This window comes from Zootoca vivipara, chromosome 1, assembly GCF_963506605.1.
Source record: "Zootoca vivipara chromosome 1, rZooViv1.1, whole genome shotgun sequence".
In the NCBI taxonomy this organism is placed as follows: domain Eukaryota; kingdom Metazoa; phylum Chordata; class Lepidosauria; order Squamata; family Lacertidae; genus Zootoca; species Zootoca vivipara.
In genome coordinates this window covers 28,219,074-28,233,685 of record NC_083276.1, presented here as the reverse complement: position 1 = coordinate 28,233,685, position 14,612 = coordinate 28,219,074, and the positions used below count along the sequence as shown (strand labels likewise).

Genomic DNA, 14,612 nt, shown 5'->3' with positions numbered 1-14,612 from the left:
TAAATAGTGTACATTTAAATTACGATACTATTGATATTTCTGATTTTTTTGGTTGAACAAAGATTGTTTCCTTCTTCAGATGAGCTGACTACAGCACTTTTTGTAACTTTCCTCACCTTCTAAAAGCACTCCCAAGTCTGCTCTGAGGTGGATGATATGGCTTTGTGAATGGTTCAAGGGCTAGCCCTGCTCTGAGAAGGTTGGGGTGGGGTGGGGCAGTTGCTTCGTGACCGATACAATAGATAGCCCAATCAGCACTATCAACACCAGCCTTCTGCTCAACTTCGGAAAATCTGTGTCAAAATGCTGTGAGTCCCTCAAAGCCATGTAACCCCCTTTCTCTGCCATCTTATTGTTCTTTTCTACCCACCTTTTGTGGGAAGTGGGTGGGGCTGTGGGTTAAACCATAGAGCCCATGGCTTGCCGATCAGAAGGTCAGTGGTTTGAATCCCCGCGATGGTGTGAGCTCCCGTTGTTTGGTCCCTGCTCCTGCCAACCTAGCACGTAGTGCAAGTAGATAAATAGGTACCGCTACAGCGGGAAGGTAAACGGCGTTTCCATGTGCTGCTCTGGTGCGCCAGAAGCAGCTTAGTCATGCTGGCCACATGACCCGGAAGCTGTACGCCGGCTCCCTTGGCCAATAATGCAAGATGAGCGCCGTAACCCCAGAGTCGTCGCGACTGGACCTAACAGTCAGGGGTCCCTTTACCTTTTTTACCCACCTTTTAGGGCAAGCTGTCACAAGATACAACAATAGCATAAATAATAGCATTATATAAAATTATATAGAGGAAGCCAGGAATAAGATAAATCCAAAGCCTGGAGGAAGGAGCTTTAGGGTCTAAAGCCACACGAGAAGAGAGTAACAGAGTTCTCCAGGGAGGGAATACACGAAATTCAGCCAGCACTGAAAAGGCCCTGTCCTTAGTACCTGTAGAATAGTGGGTAAGAAGGATGAAGACACAGCTCTTAAAACAACCAGCTCTTTATTCTAGCTCTCAGTCCAGACTGAACAGCAGCTTAGCCGACTGGCTTATATAGTACTCAGTAACTTGCAACAGTAACAAACTTCCCCTAGCTACCCAATCTGTGAACAGCACTCTCAATCCTTCATTTGCATGTTGTGGACCTGAGTGAGAACTGCAGCCACAGTGGGCAGGGTAAGAACTGCAGCCACGTTGGCCAGAAGGAGTACTGCAGTTAACTTAATACATAACACCACCTACCAACTTGATTTGCCTTCATGGTGGGCTAGAGAAGAGGGCATCTGAGGCTGATCTTAGGGCCTGAGCAGGCTTATATGGGGGTGGGCAGTCCTTCCCCCACTGAGCCACTTCCAAGCCATGTGGGGCTTTAAAATTTAGCACCAGCACTTTAAACTAAGTCTGGAAACAAATAGAGTAGCCAGTGAAAATTGGTTCAAAAGTTGTGAAACATGAGCAAACCATCTGGTCCCCACAAGCATTCTGGCAGCCGAGTATTCTACCACCTGAAGCTTCCCAACTTTTGATGTAGTACTAAGTAGGGAGAGTTACACTAGTCTGGATGCAAAAAGTGTTTGTGTATAACTGAGTAAGTCCAAGTCTGAGTCCATGTTTGCTATCTCTAGATAGATTGCATATTGTGAACCAGCCTAAAATGATAAAAGCAATCCTAACTAGCTGCGTACCTGATTCTTCAGAGAGAGAGCAGCCTTGTGCCCAGCTGGTTGCAAAACTTCTGAGTAGATCAGCAGGGCTCCCCAACCAACAGCATTTCTGTCTTATCTATGTTAGATTTTGATTTATTTGGCCCCACCCATACCAGAGCTGCCCTCAGGCACCAGTTTATAATTTCCACTGTTCCCTGAGGTCAGTTTATGGAAACCTTCCTTTGTTGAAAATAAATTTACATGGCCCTGTAAGCGTATAGTTTTTCTGTGTAAAAGCAGCACTGATTTCTCCATGTATTCTTAAAGCTGCCTTTGTGCATAGCAGCACTGATAACAGTCAAAGAGGCTAATGAAAACTGCCACATACAAAAAAAAAGTGTCATGAAAACAGCCCTTGCTACCCTGCTTTTATCCATTAAAAGTGCAAGACTTCTCCTGCAGTGTTTTCCCCAGGCTTCTGGTGCTGATGACTCCAAACTCTTCTTCCATCTCTGTGTTACAAGCTGGCAGCAATTTTTGCCTTCTGCACAATGGTAGTGGCTTCCAAATGCTGGGTGGTTAAGAGACCCAGTGCTTGATTTCCTGACACATGTGCACATGTGGTATATTGAGGACAGTGCAGCACAAAGGATGCAGTGAGAAGCGGTAACTTTGCGGTCAAGAGATCAGTCTGAGAATTGGGTTCTGAATCCCAATAAATTCCCCCTTCATGTGAACTGGCAGAGATCTGCAGCTCAAAATACTATTTTTAACCCCAAACCCCTTGTTTTATTTTAAAATTTGTTTCTATCTTTTGTTTCCACACAAATGGACATTTAAACCCACTCCTCGTCAGAGCTGAATTGTGGACAACTGTCAAAAGGGAGCTGAGAATCAAGGGTCAGTCATGGTAAAGGTAAAGGGACCCCTGACCATTAGGTCCAGTCATGACCGACTCTGGGGTTGCGGCGCTCATCTTGCTTTATTGGCCGAGGGAGCTGGCGTACAGCTTCCAGGTCATGTGGTCAGCATGACTAAGCCGCTTCTGGTGAACCAGAGCAGCATATGGAAACGCCGTTTTTATCTACTTTTATCTATCTATCTATTTATCTACTTGCACTTTGAGTCATGGTAGAGAACCACTAAAGAGTAAGGAGTATCATTGCCCAGGCAAAAACTGAGGCTGAACAGGAAGTACTATTTATAGCCCTTCATGATGTGAGGAGATCCAATGGCAATCCTCAGTGGGCTGGAAATATCTCTGCTAGGGAATACTTCTTCTAGAGAAGTATTATAACTCTATGGGCCAGCTGTGTGCAGAGCTGTGCTTTCCAGCTCTAGCTTATCCCATATAACAGGCATGGCCAAATTTGGCCCTCCAGATGTTTTAGGACTACAACTCCCATCATCCCTAGCTAACAGGACCAGTGGTCAGGGATGATGGGAATTGTAGTCCTAAAACAGCTGGAGGGCCAGGTTTGGCCATGTCTGGTATAGAATGAAGGAAGGACTACTTTCCTGCTTTCATGTGTGTAGACCCCATAACAGCACTTTAGAAACGTGTTGCTACGCTGGAGACACTTATTCATAAATATTAATATGCAGTGTTCTAAAAAAAGGGGGGGAACCTGTTACCACTTTTGTATATTATTAATGAAGGTGGTTATAAGTCCCAGAGAATGGTGTAAAATGTTTATTCTCTATTATGCCTTTTATTTTCCACATCTGTTCACTGCCCACTTCATGTTGCAAAAATAAAAAAAATAAAAATGTGCCGGTCTTTTGGACAGCATGACCGTTGGGATAGATACAAATACATAGCTGCCAAGTTATCCCTTTTTTAAGGGATTTTCCCTTATGCTGAATAGGCTTCCTCGCGAGAAAAGAGAAAACTTGGCAGCTATGCAAATATACTAAACAAATAAAACAGACCACCCTGACTTCGTCGAAGTTTTATGAGGGATCCCTTTTCTCTAGCACCTGAATTTTTGTTTGTAGATTGTGCACCTTCTTATTCACCATTTTCAGCTTGCAAAAATCCCTTCTCCGTCCTCTCTTGTTGGCAGGCATCTGTTATGTAGATAAATCACCAATAAAGTCACTATGGAGTTTTCAGAAGCTCCACCTGTGGGAAGGCTTAGAGCTGCTTTGAAGTGTCATTTAGGGAGGCTGTGTGTCTGATACGCTTCTTGGAGGCAACTGCACATCAACAGTGGGCAAAGTGATCTATCAGTTCTGCACACTGTAACTCTTATTTATTGAGTAGCATGAGACACATTGACACTGTAAACAAAAGAGAAGTTTCTCAGTTTTGTCTTAAGATTCAGAAAAGAGGGACTGGAAGATGTGTTTCCATTTATCTACATGGTAAATGCTTGTCACTAACATCTAGGCAGTGTATGCAGATTGCAGAAAAATACAGGGTCTGTCCACAAGAGACAGCCAATTTGTCATCAAGTTACAGTCAATTTTTGACTGTAAGCCTTAGGTACAGAACTGGGTTCTTATTTTGTTCTTTATCCCACGTGCAGACTTGAGTCTGATAAAAGGACATTTCATTATGTATTTTGCAGACAGGTTAGAGTGCCTAAGAACTGATTGACACCTGTCAGTGCATTGCTTGAGTTAGTGCCACTTTAAGTACACAACACTTGATGACTTGCATCTGCATTTTGTGAATTGACTGTGATGACACAAGAGGTCTAAGCCCTGGACTTTGTTCTGCGATGGCTCTTTTGCACACACAAGTCACCACTTGGTTGTGGCAGTCACTAAGTAGCAAACATGCATGTTTAAATTGTTCCCAGTTGGTAGGTGCATGTGGACGTTCACTCCATGGAAGTCTAGGGCAGGCATAGGCAAATTTGGCCCTCCAGTTGTTTTGGGACTACAACTCCCATCATCCCTAGCTAACAGGACCAGTGGTCAGGGATGATGGGCGTTGTAGTCCCAAAACATCTGGAGGGCCGAGTTTGCCTATGCCTGGTCTAGGGTGATCACAAACATTTGACCAGGCCAGAGTTTATTCCAAGCTGCCTTGGCCCTGCACTGAATAGTTAATGGCACATCCTCCCTGGTCCACAAATGTTCTATGCCTTGGAACTTTTTCAAAGAAAAGGAAAGATGACCCGGGAGAGAATGAGAATGAAACTGCAAGTGGGAGGAAGGAAAAATGAGAAAGAAAACCACAGTGATGAAGGAAAAGTGGAGCTATTTTGCAAGAAATGGAGGGGCAAGGAAGACTCAGATATACAATTACTATAGGACTGAAAATATTAAAATTCATATGTATTTTCTTTTTCATTTTCTTATATTCCCCTATGTATTTTTTAAAAAAGAAACCACTTAGTTCTTCAATAAGAACTCCATATCAGTGTCAAAGCTTAGTTTTCACTTCACAATTTTTCATGCTGCACAAAACATCTCCAGCTGCACCCTGCATGACACTATGGTTGTGCTAAAAAAATTAAGACAAAGGGGTGCTTTGGAGAGGTGCAAAATGTCTCCCTAAGACAGGGACTGTTAACCTTTTTCTGGATGGAGGGTTGCATTCAGAGCATCCTCTGGGTGCTAAATGCCAGCAGTGGGTGTGGCCAAAAGCGGGTATGGAGGCATTTGCATATCATAGTGGTGCTGGTGTAAGCAGTAATGGATAGGTCTTCAGGCTGGAGCCTGGAGGTGCACTGGGTGTATCAGTGGAAAACCAGTGAGATTCTCCAGTGTGTATTTGTGGTGAGTTTCTGTTTTGTTTCAGCAAGACTCCTGCTTGACCTTTTTGAAGAAAGATCGTGTGAGCATATGTTTTGTTCCCAGCTATTTTTAAGAGGCTGCTGATATTTAGAGGGACAACTTGCTCACTAGGCTGGAAGCTTTCTCACACAAGATTTTTTTTAAAAAAGTTAAAAATGAATTAGTCTATAGTATACTTTACTACTATATGAATTGTAAAAACCCAGTAAGCACCCTGACATATAGCAGGCACCAACCTTAGTTGTGTTTCAGTGTCTGATAAGACTTAGGTTGCATGTAGTATTCGCCATTGAATTCAGTGGGGCTAGGGATGGGGTAGAAATTTAAAAGTGAACCTACCCAATTTCCATTTTCTGAAACAGTACAAGAACTGAAGCACTGCTTTCTTTCAAAAGTCATTGTTTTCTGAATTTTGCAATGCAGTTCTCCAGCCAAGTAATGTGTACAAAAATACATTTACTAGGGTAAATGCATATATTAGTGAAAGCAACTTGCAAAAAAACAAAAACAAAAACCTTACAAATATAAGGGAATATTGCTTTGCAAAAACGTGCATATTAAGCAAAATTGCATACTAATATATGTACAGTGGTAACTCGACTTACGAACGACTCGGCAACTGAATTTTTCAACTTACGAATGGGGCAAATGGCCGCACGCTTACAAATTTCTTGACATCCGAATGGAAACTATGGTGGTTTTATATAGGGTTTTTTCGACTTACGAATTACGAATTTTTAGATGGGGTTGCTTTGACTTTGCTTTGAATTGCTTTGAATTTTTCCTTTTCCAATGCATTCCTATGGGAAATCACGTTTCCAATGGCGCTTTTCGACCTACGAAGGTGCCTTTGGAACGGATTAAATTCGTGAGTCGAGGCACCACTGTATATTAAGAGAAATTTACACTAAAATGCTGGTGAATTTTCTTGAGGACTTCTTTTTAAATCACAACCCGATGTGGAAATGTGGAGAATCAAATTTAAGATGGGAAAAACAAGAAATCGAGAGAAACTGATTTATCCATCCTTAAATGGGACTTACTTCCAGGTAAATGAAGTGACCTCATTTACCTGGGAGTAAGCCCCACACATTTCAGTAGAACTGTCTTCTATTATAATTGCACTATTACTTATTTAGCCAAGCATTGCTTATCTTAATACCTAGCTTTTACTTATAGGTTTTCTTTGTCTCCCCATGTGGTATTTATGATTTTAACATTGCTTCTTATTGTAGCCCTGAAATTTGATAATGAAGGGTGATGCATATAAATTTTGTAAACAAACAAACAAACAAACAGTGAGTCCTGTCTCTTTTGTATTATTTCTGCTTTATTTAGTGTTTTGCTTTTTTACTTAATCATTTTAAGCTGTCTAGAGAACTTCATGCTATGTAGCAGCATCCACAAATAATGAAATAAAGAAATGTACGGTAGGAAGTATGTGTGCAAGGAGAGGTGTGTTTCTGTAGGACACTGCTAGGTGCCTTTTTGGCTCAGTCATTGACTGGGATCCAAAGAACTGCAAAAACCAATCGCATGCAGCTAACAGGACTGGGCTCCCTCAAATAGTTGCCTTCCTCCATGCCCCAGAGCGAAGACCTTTTGAAATTCAGGAAACTTTCAAAATAAGTTCATGATATTGTTGTGCCCTCCTCTACCTAAGCTCATCTCTCAGGAGCCTAGCTGCCAAGTTCTCCCTTTTTTTAAAGGGAAATTCCCTTATGCTGAATAGGCTTCTTCGCGAGAAAAAGGAAAACTTGGCAGCTATGATCAGGAGCAAGAGTGAACTTTAATTCTATTCATCAATCCTTTTTATTTGGAAAAGGGTTTCTCAAGCCCACCTGGGTCCCTATATGTGCCTTTTAGAGTTCCCGGCTCTGGGGGTCTAATACCTTAAGCAATATCCCGACAACTGGTATTCTGGTTCCACCATACAAACACTAATATCACTGGCTTTCTCACAACCTCAGAGCTTAGTCAAACATGAGATGCGGTGTGAACAAACAAAACGTTATTACTACAGTGAAAGTTGAATGTAGCAGGTACTTTAACAGTGTCTGGATACTTGGTTTTTTATAACATGTGTTTATACTTCTATTCTGATCGTATTGTCTCCTATCCTAGGGTATCCTACTTCTCAGCTCCCACACCAATCACCCTTTCTTTCCCTCTCCAAAACCCCAGCTGTCTTTAGCTGACACACAAGCACCCCTATTCTGTCACACCCCATCAATATAAGACAATGTATCATCCAAATCTCCTGCCCTCCTTTGCACTCACCTTACTTTATATTATAAATACCCCCCCACACACACAACATTTACCTTATATCACATAAAATACAAACCTGTACAATTCAGTTACAATGGCAACCCCCACAGAGATGACATGAGGGACTACAAAGGGGAGGGGGCGGTAAAAAAATGCCACAGGACATACCCAAGTCTTTGGCCATGCTTCAAATAGCTCTTTGGATCATAGTAATTTAAAATATTTTAAGGACGGCTTTCTCCCAAATGATGCTGCCCATCTAAAACTGAAAGTCTAGCTCTGTCCGCCATCTTCAGAGTTTAGGCCAGTAAAGAGAAACCCGTGGCCCTCCACATTTTGTTGGACTCCAGCTCCCAGGAGGCCCAGTCAACATGGCCAAGGGTAAGGGATGATGGGAGCAGTAGTCCAGCAACATCTGGAGGGCTGCAGGTTCCCCATCCCTGTTACAAGCAGACAGGTATGTAGGAAAATACTTTTTTGGCCATTACAACTGATCACTTGAACTCTTCCCTGTAGGATACATGTTCACTTTGTTCTCTCATTTGCCTCTTGGGGCTGTCTGTATTTTTATTTAACACAATTTATAGACAAAAAAAGGAAAAAGGAAAAAAAACCTATTTGTAGGTTGCATAAACCTGTTTTTGTTTTGGAGAACTATTGGGATGAGACATAAGGGTTAGTTGGCACATTGCTCCTCTTTCCTCTTTTGGTTTAATTCTTTTAATTCTCTGTTTTAGTTTTGTGAATTATTATTTTTATTGCATTTCATTGATTTTTAAGTGTATTTGGTATTTGTTCTTGGTATATGCCTTGGGTGTCCTTACAAACAAACAAACCCTGGAATATTAGGGCTGCAAACAGGTATTTTATCTATGAATAAGTTGAATTAAACTCAATGGGAATTACTTCTGAGTAGACAGGAACAGAATTTTCCTATATGCTTAAAATGTAAAATAAAATATAAATGCAGTCTAATCTAAGGTGGATGGCAACAAAAGCACTACTGCCACACAAGGGCAAATAATAATAAGAAGAAGAAATGGGTCCCCAAATGCATATTTAGGTTAAATGTGGGTCCCAGTTCTGAAATAGTTGATGGCTGTCTGGTCTACTATTATTTGACAATCTCAAATACAATGCTTGTACTGTATGTGAGTTAGATGAACCGAATGGGAACAGAAAGTGAAACTGCTCGTTCTAGTTTCTCAATCCTCTGAAAAGCAAAAGCACCGTGTTGTGCCTTCCTAATGGACTATTAGATCCTCGTTTGTCATTTCCTACAATAGACAGCCGTGTAAAAATAACTACGTGAAAGAACGAAGCAGATAAAACATGCAGCCGAAACGAAGATATTATAGCAGCACGTTTGTTTTAACTACTTTCTTTGATCCTTACCACAAAACACACACACAAAAAACCACATTGACATGAAACCCTTCCGTCTTTCCGCAAGGCTGTTGTATTCCTAAGTGGGAAAGGCTGGCAGTGTGTGATCTATCAGTGGTGAACTTTAAGTGGCTGCCTAGTTCCCAGCATGAGTAAGCCACTCTTAATAGCTGGAGCGCCATTCTTCCCCCGGTTTTTCCTCCCCTGCAAAGACAAAATCCAGACAGTTGTGTTTGCATTTCGTGAGTGTTGGGGGCCCAGTTACGGAGCAACTTGCAGAACTGAACCAAGCGATAGGTAGATGGATGGATGGATGGATAGCACACACACACACACACACACACACACACACACACACACACACACACAAAACGTGTTCCCCCCCCCTCTGTGTGTATAAAAGAGCCTTGAGCCACATCAGTCAAAAGAACTGAAAGAATGCAACAAAACAAGGCAAACATTTTTTTTAATTAAAATTCCTACAGGATATAGAAAGAGATGTACCGGTAGGCTAAGGTATCATTCCTTGCCTAACCCACCCTCCGGTGCTATGAGAGCCTGTTCCCTCGCCTCCTGCTTAATTTCTGGAGTAGCCAAGTGGCTTAACACCCCCTCCCCCCGATTGACCGTAGCAGCTTTTCCCCAGAGAAGGAGCCGCGCGCGTTATCTGCCTTCCCCAGTTTGAGTTCGCGGCGTGAGAAAGCGGGGCTGGCGAGCACCTGCCTCTTAGTCATCCCTGGGCTTGAGGATGTCCCCAGATTACATCTTCTCAGCTGTTTGCAAAACAGCGCTGGGAGGAGCGCGAGCCCCGAATTACACACAGTCGCGGCTGTCCCTTTAAATGCTGGGGTCTGCGCGCCGGGGAGGGGAGGGGCCGGCTCCGGAGTGCGTGAAATTCCTGGGCTCCTCCGACAGTCTCAGGCAGAGCGCTCCGCTCTACGCATCTCTCCTCGCACGCAACTCGCGGAGAGAGGGGTTGAGGCGCGCCAAAGCTTTCCCTCGCTCCTCTCTGCCTGCATCGCGCGTTCCCTCAACCTGCTTCGCAGCCCGCGTTTTTGCACCTCCGACAACGCCCTCCCGGTCCCGCCTCGCGCTTCCCCTCCCACCACACTCTCGCTGAGAGAGAGAGAGAGGCAAGAGACACCCCTGGATTTCTTAGCGGCCCCCCCAAAGAAGGAAACAAACAAAGAGTTGGTTAAACAACCCCACTCGCTTCTCAACTACCAAGGTAAGACTTTTTTCGGTGGCGGCGGGCGGGAGAGAGAAGGAGATGGTTCCCTAGGATGGAATACAACGCCTTGCTCCCCACGACGGACGGACGAATTTCAGCGCGCCCACTCGAGAGATTCCCCCCACTTTGGAAGGTGTTAGGTGCTCCAAGTTCTCACCAGAGAGAGCTGTGAAGAATAGAGTGGGTCTTCGAAAGAAAACAAAACAAAAAAACCCCCCAAAACCTGCCCCAAACGCCTACCCTCAATATTATAGAGATTTATTATGCTGGACAGCATTTTGTAAAGTTATTTCTCCCCTCATACTGGATTTTCTCATCCCCAGAAAGTAATTTTTACGTGTGCCTGAGCGTGAGGAAAACTGCACATCTTCTCCAAAGACCTCCTCTTCTTCTTTTTTAAAGGTGAAAAGCACAAACTCCAAACCTTGGGCCAATACCTTTAACCCGATTCATTTCGATGATCAGTTGCACTGAGCACTTGACTTTAAAATAAAAATTGTTATTTTGAGGGAAAGAGGCAGTGCTGGGTTAAACTGTGGCAGAGATCTGTTTAAGAAGCCAAAATATTTTTTTTTGTAAGAATATTAGATCTTCTTTAGGTTCTTTCCCCCCATCCCCGACCCTGAATATTTTTTTATCAGGGGGGTGGAATGAAAATATGTGAAGGATCTCTTCTCCCCCCCCACACCTCATACTACTTTGGATCTATTACAAGAATCTTCCTTCCCCGCCTTCCATTTGTTTATATTAATGATTTAGTACCTGTCTTTGCCTGAAAACTTCCACTACGAGCAAGTGCTGTGAGCTTCCAGGCAAGGAGTGACCTTAAAGGTTGGTTGGATGATTTCTTAATGCAAAATAAATAAATTAAAAATGTGTGCGAAATACCCAGGATTTTTTTTTAAAATCATCCTCTCCCCTACATCCAAACCTTCAGTTATTTTCCAATTTTAAACCATGAAGGACAGTGATGTAATTCCCTTTCCAATGGGTTCCAGCTCTAGTGCTGCGTTCAAGTGTCATGGTATTTTGTTTACTTTTACATTTTATTTTATTTTTTATGATGAGGAAACAAAATATCTGAAATTATTTTGTTTCGACAACACCAAACCAAAGCACATTTTTCTTTCCTCCCACAAAAGTGAAATTTATTCCATCTATTGTCTTATTGCAATTTTGGTTAAAATACATTAAAGAATGCGTAGGAAATAAAAGACTTCAAAGGCAGAACAACAACAACAACAACAAAAATGTCCTGAAACCATTTTTGAAATGCCAGGGTCCCCCTCCCCACCTAACAAGCTCTCATTCTTCATTTCTTCTTTGGCCTGAATATTCAAAATTTCGATGAAAATAGTTCCCCCCCTTCCCCCAACCAATTCATTTCTATTCTTCTTCAATTGTAGCATGAGATTTTCCAGTGTCAAATGCTCAGATCTCTGAGATAATTTTTTTCCTTCCCCCTATGACCGCAAACCAGTATTTGTGCCGTGGGATATTTTGGGGACTGGATTTTGCGGGGGTGAACTCCTAACTAGTCTAGCGAAAAGTCAGAGAGAGAAGGATGTTATCTGGGTGGAGAAAAGAAGATGCCAAGGAGAACTTGTCTGTTCACCGTGTAGAATCGGCCATTAAATATACCATGAGACGCCAGGGTGTTGTAGCTCTCATTTTAAGTTAAAATGGTCCACGGTACCCAGTTCTACAAGTTTATCTAAAGGCTGGTGAAAAGCCCCCCCCTTTCCCCCCCTCCGCGAGAGATGACGGTTACCATTTTAGTATGCTGCCTTTCTGTATGTATGTGCTTCTGTGCCCCATTATTATGGGCATTGATGGAATTATTTTCCATAGCTCTTTCCTCTCTATTGTGGGAAAGGGGAGACGTGTCGGGGTTTTACCTAAGAACACCAAAATATCGGTGATACTTAAAACAACTGGGGCTGTATCAATCGATTCAATGAAATATAAACAAGAGTCTTGGGCAGTGAGGTTGCTCTTTCTGGAGCTTTCGGGGATCTCTGGGTGGAGGAGTAAGCTTTGGGAGCAAAATATGTTTATTCCTTATCATCCTTTATATGACAACAACGGGGGGTGGGGTGGGGTGGGGTGGGGGGAAACGGAGGGAAAAGGGATGTCTGTGGAACAATGTCACATCAGTAAATAAATAAATTAAAATTCGAGGCCCCCACATTTGATTTCATCATGCCGGTGATGATGGCTCCTTGATGGAGCTGATATCCGATGATATCACCGTTCTCCATGGCTCTTCTACCCTGGCCTCATTTTACACTGCGTTTCCACTGAACATGTTGGCGTGCTGCTGCTTATATAAGGGCAAGAACGAATTCAAGCGGATTAGTGCTTGGGATTTTGAGATCGGCTATCCAGATTGAGTTGTGGATTTTTCGTTTCCCAATTTTTTTTCATTGTTGTTCGTTTTTTCGGTAAATTTTTATTTATGATTGTTGTTCTTGATGGGTGGAGAAAAGGGTTGGGGGGAAATGGGAGGGAATCAGAAAAAAATCATGGTGCGTGCTGTGGGAGATTGAGGTGATGCGGGGGAGCTGCTTGAATAATGTCTGTGATGTGTCCTCTTCTATTATTATTATTTTTAATAGCCACCATTATCTCTAAAAACACATTATTCTTTAGGCCGGAGCTAAAAAAAAAAGAATGGGAGGGGATATCTTTAGTGAGGGGTTTTGATCAGCGAATTATTAGACCCACTGCTGCAAAACCAAGATACAGAAATCTGTCTGTACTAATGCTGGTAGGGGAGGCTGGAGAGCAAAGAAGGTATATTAAGTGGGGATGGGGGGGGGAAGGATAGACTGTAATTTTTGGGATTAGAAGCTCAGGGCTGTATGGTCTTAAGCCCCTTCCTCATTTTCTGCCATTTCCTCCCCTGTTTTTCTATCCACACACCCTTTCTTCTCCTCTCGCCTCCCCCCCCCCCCCGTAGGCTTTTTGGCTCTTGACGAGAAAATTCTGTATTACCTCTTGATGGCTCTGCGGCTTTTTTTTTGGGTGTGTGCATGTGTATTACAACCATAGCACAATGACCTTTGCTTTGTGCCCCACATATCTGGGCTCCCAATACATGTGCAGATCACGGTTAATATCCGAGATCTGCACGATAGGCCGTGGGTTTAATTCTATATCTTGCATTTTGAAATTATATCTACGTGTTGGGTTGGGGGAGAGCTGATAGGCGTTGGTCGGGAATAGGAAAATACAGCAAATGGCAAACGCACACCTATGCATTTTTCCGCCTGCTCTTTCTGCTCTGTTTCCCCCCACCCCGGGCATGTTGTCATATGATTCACATGTTGAAAAGGAGGGTATGTAACGAAGGTAGAAGGGGGCTGGAGAAGAGAAGGCGGGTGGGTGTCTTTGTGTTGTGGCGGAATAGACTCGACGATGGGTAATAACATTTTTTTGGTCAAGTAAATGCCTGGTGATAATGATTCGGTTTAACCACCCGTGAAATACATGCTTGCGACATACTGGAATAAAGGTTACTCCAGGCAGCTGTGGACGAGGGAAGATGCAGCCTGCAACACTGGAGAGTATATGGCATGCAGGCAGGCACCCAACGGCGTCCTCACCTAACAAAGGCCAGATACGTGTGTGTTCCAAGCTGGAGGGCATTGCAATACAAAGGGAGAGGGATGTGGGAGTCATGCCACATCCAGGACCGAGCTACTGTCTCCAGGCCTGTCCTCGTGCGGTGTCCCTCCAGATTCTTCCTCCCCAGCCTCTCTGTGCTTCTGATCAGACATAGCAGGGATGTAATTGATCCCGTGTACTTCTGTGCTGAAGGCTGCATACTCATATGAGACTGGAGGGCATCGAATCATGGGTGACATTTGTACATGTGTTGCAGGAGGGTGCAGAAGAAACTTGCCTTTCACCGTTAGAATGTGTGGTGGGGGGAGGAGAGGGGGGAAATGGCTTTTTCTGGTCTCAAGAAAGCATTGCAACCTCCCCCCAGTTACACCCTATCTTTTTTTTTGTCAGCCTCTTTCTAGCCCTGCTGATGTTGCGTGGGTGAATTTTTGCTAGGCAGTGGGTAGAGAGCATGCCTGGAAGTGTGGGGAAGGGCACAGCAGCGAAGGAAAGCTGGGCGCAAAGGGTTGACATGATGCCTTGACTCTTTGAAATCCCTTTTCTTCCTTTTTAGAAAAGGCCTTCCTCCTTGAGGCAAACCTGTTTTCTTACCATCATCAGATGGGTGTGTTATAGTGCGGGTAGCAAATCTGGTAGAAAGGAATGATCTCTAATGGCTTCCGTCATCTCGGCAGGCAGTAGTTCTTCCTTGCTTTCTGCATGTGGCTGAATTTG

The 14,612-nt window shown here is 43.4% G+C and overlaps 1 protein-coding gene across 1 annotated transcript in view; it reads left to right on the top strand.

Moving 5' to 3' along the window:
* The first annotated feature begins 9,972 nt into the window (after positions 1-9,972).
* The window catches only part of NRXN3 (neurexin 3), a 1,204,733-nt gene continuing 1,200,093 nt past the window's right edge, over positions 9,973-14,612 (top strand). The window contains exon 1 of the mRNA XM_060282978.1: positions 9,973-10,265. The gene's annotated coding sequence lies outside the window, so the exon portion shown is untranslated. The remainder of the gene's footprint in view (positions 10,266-14,612) is intronic.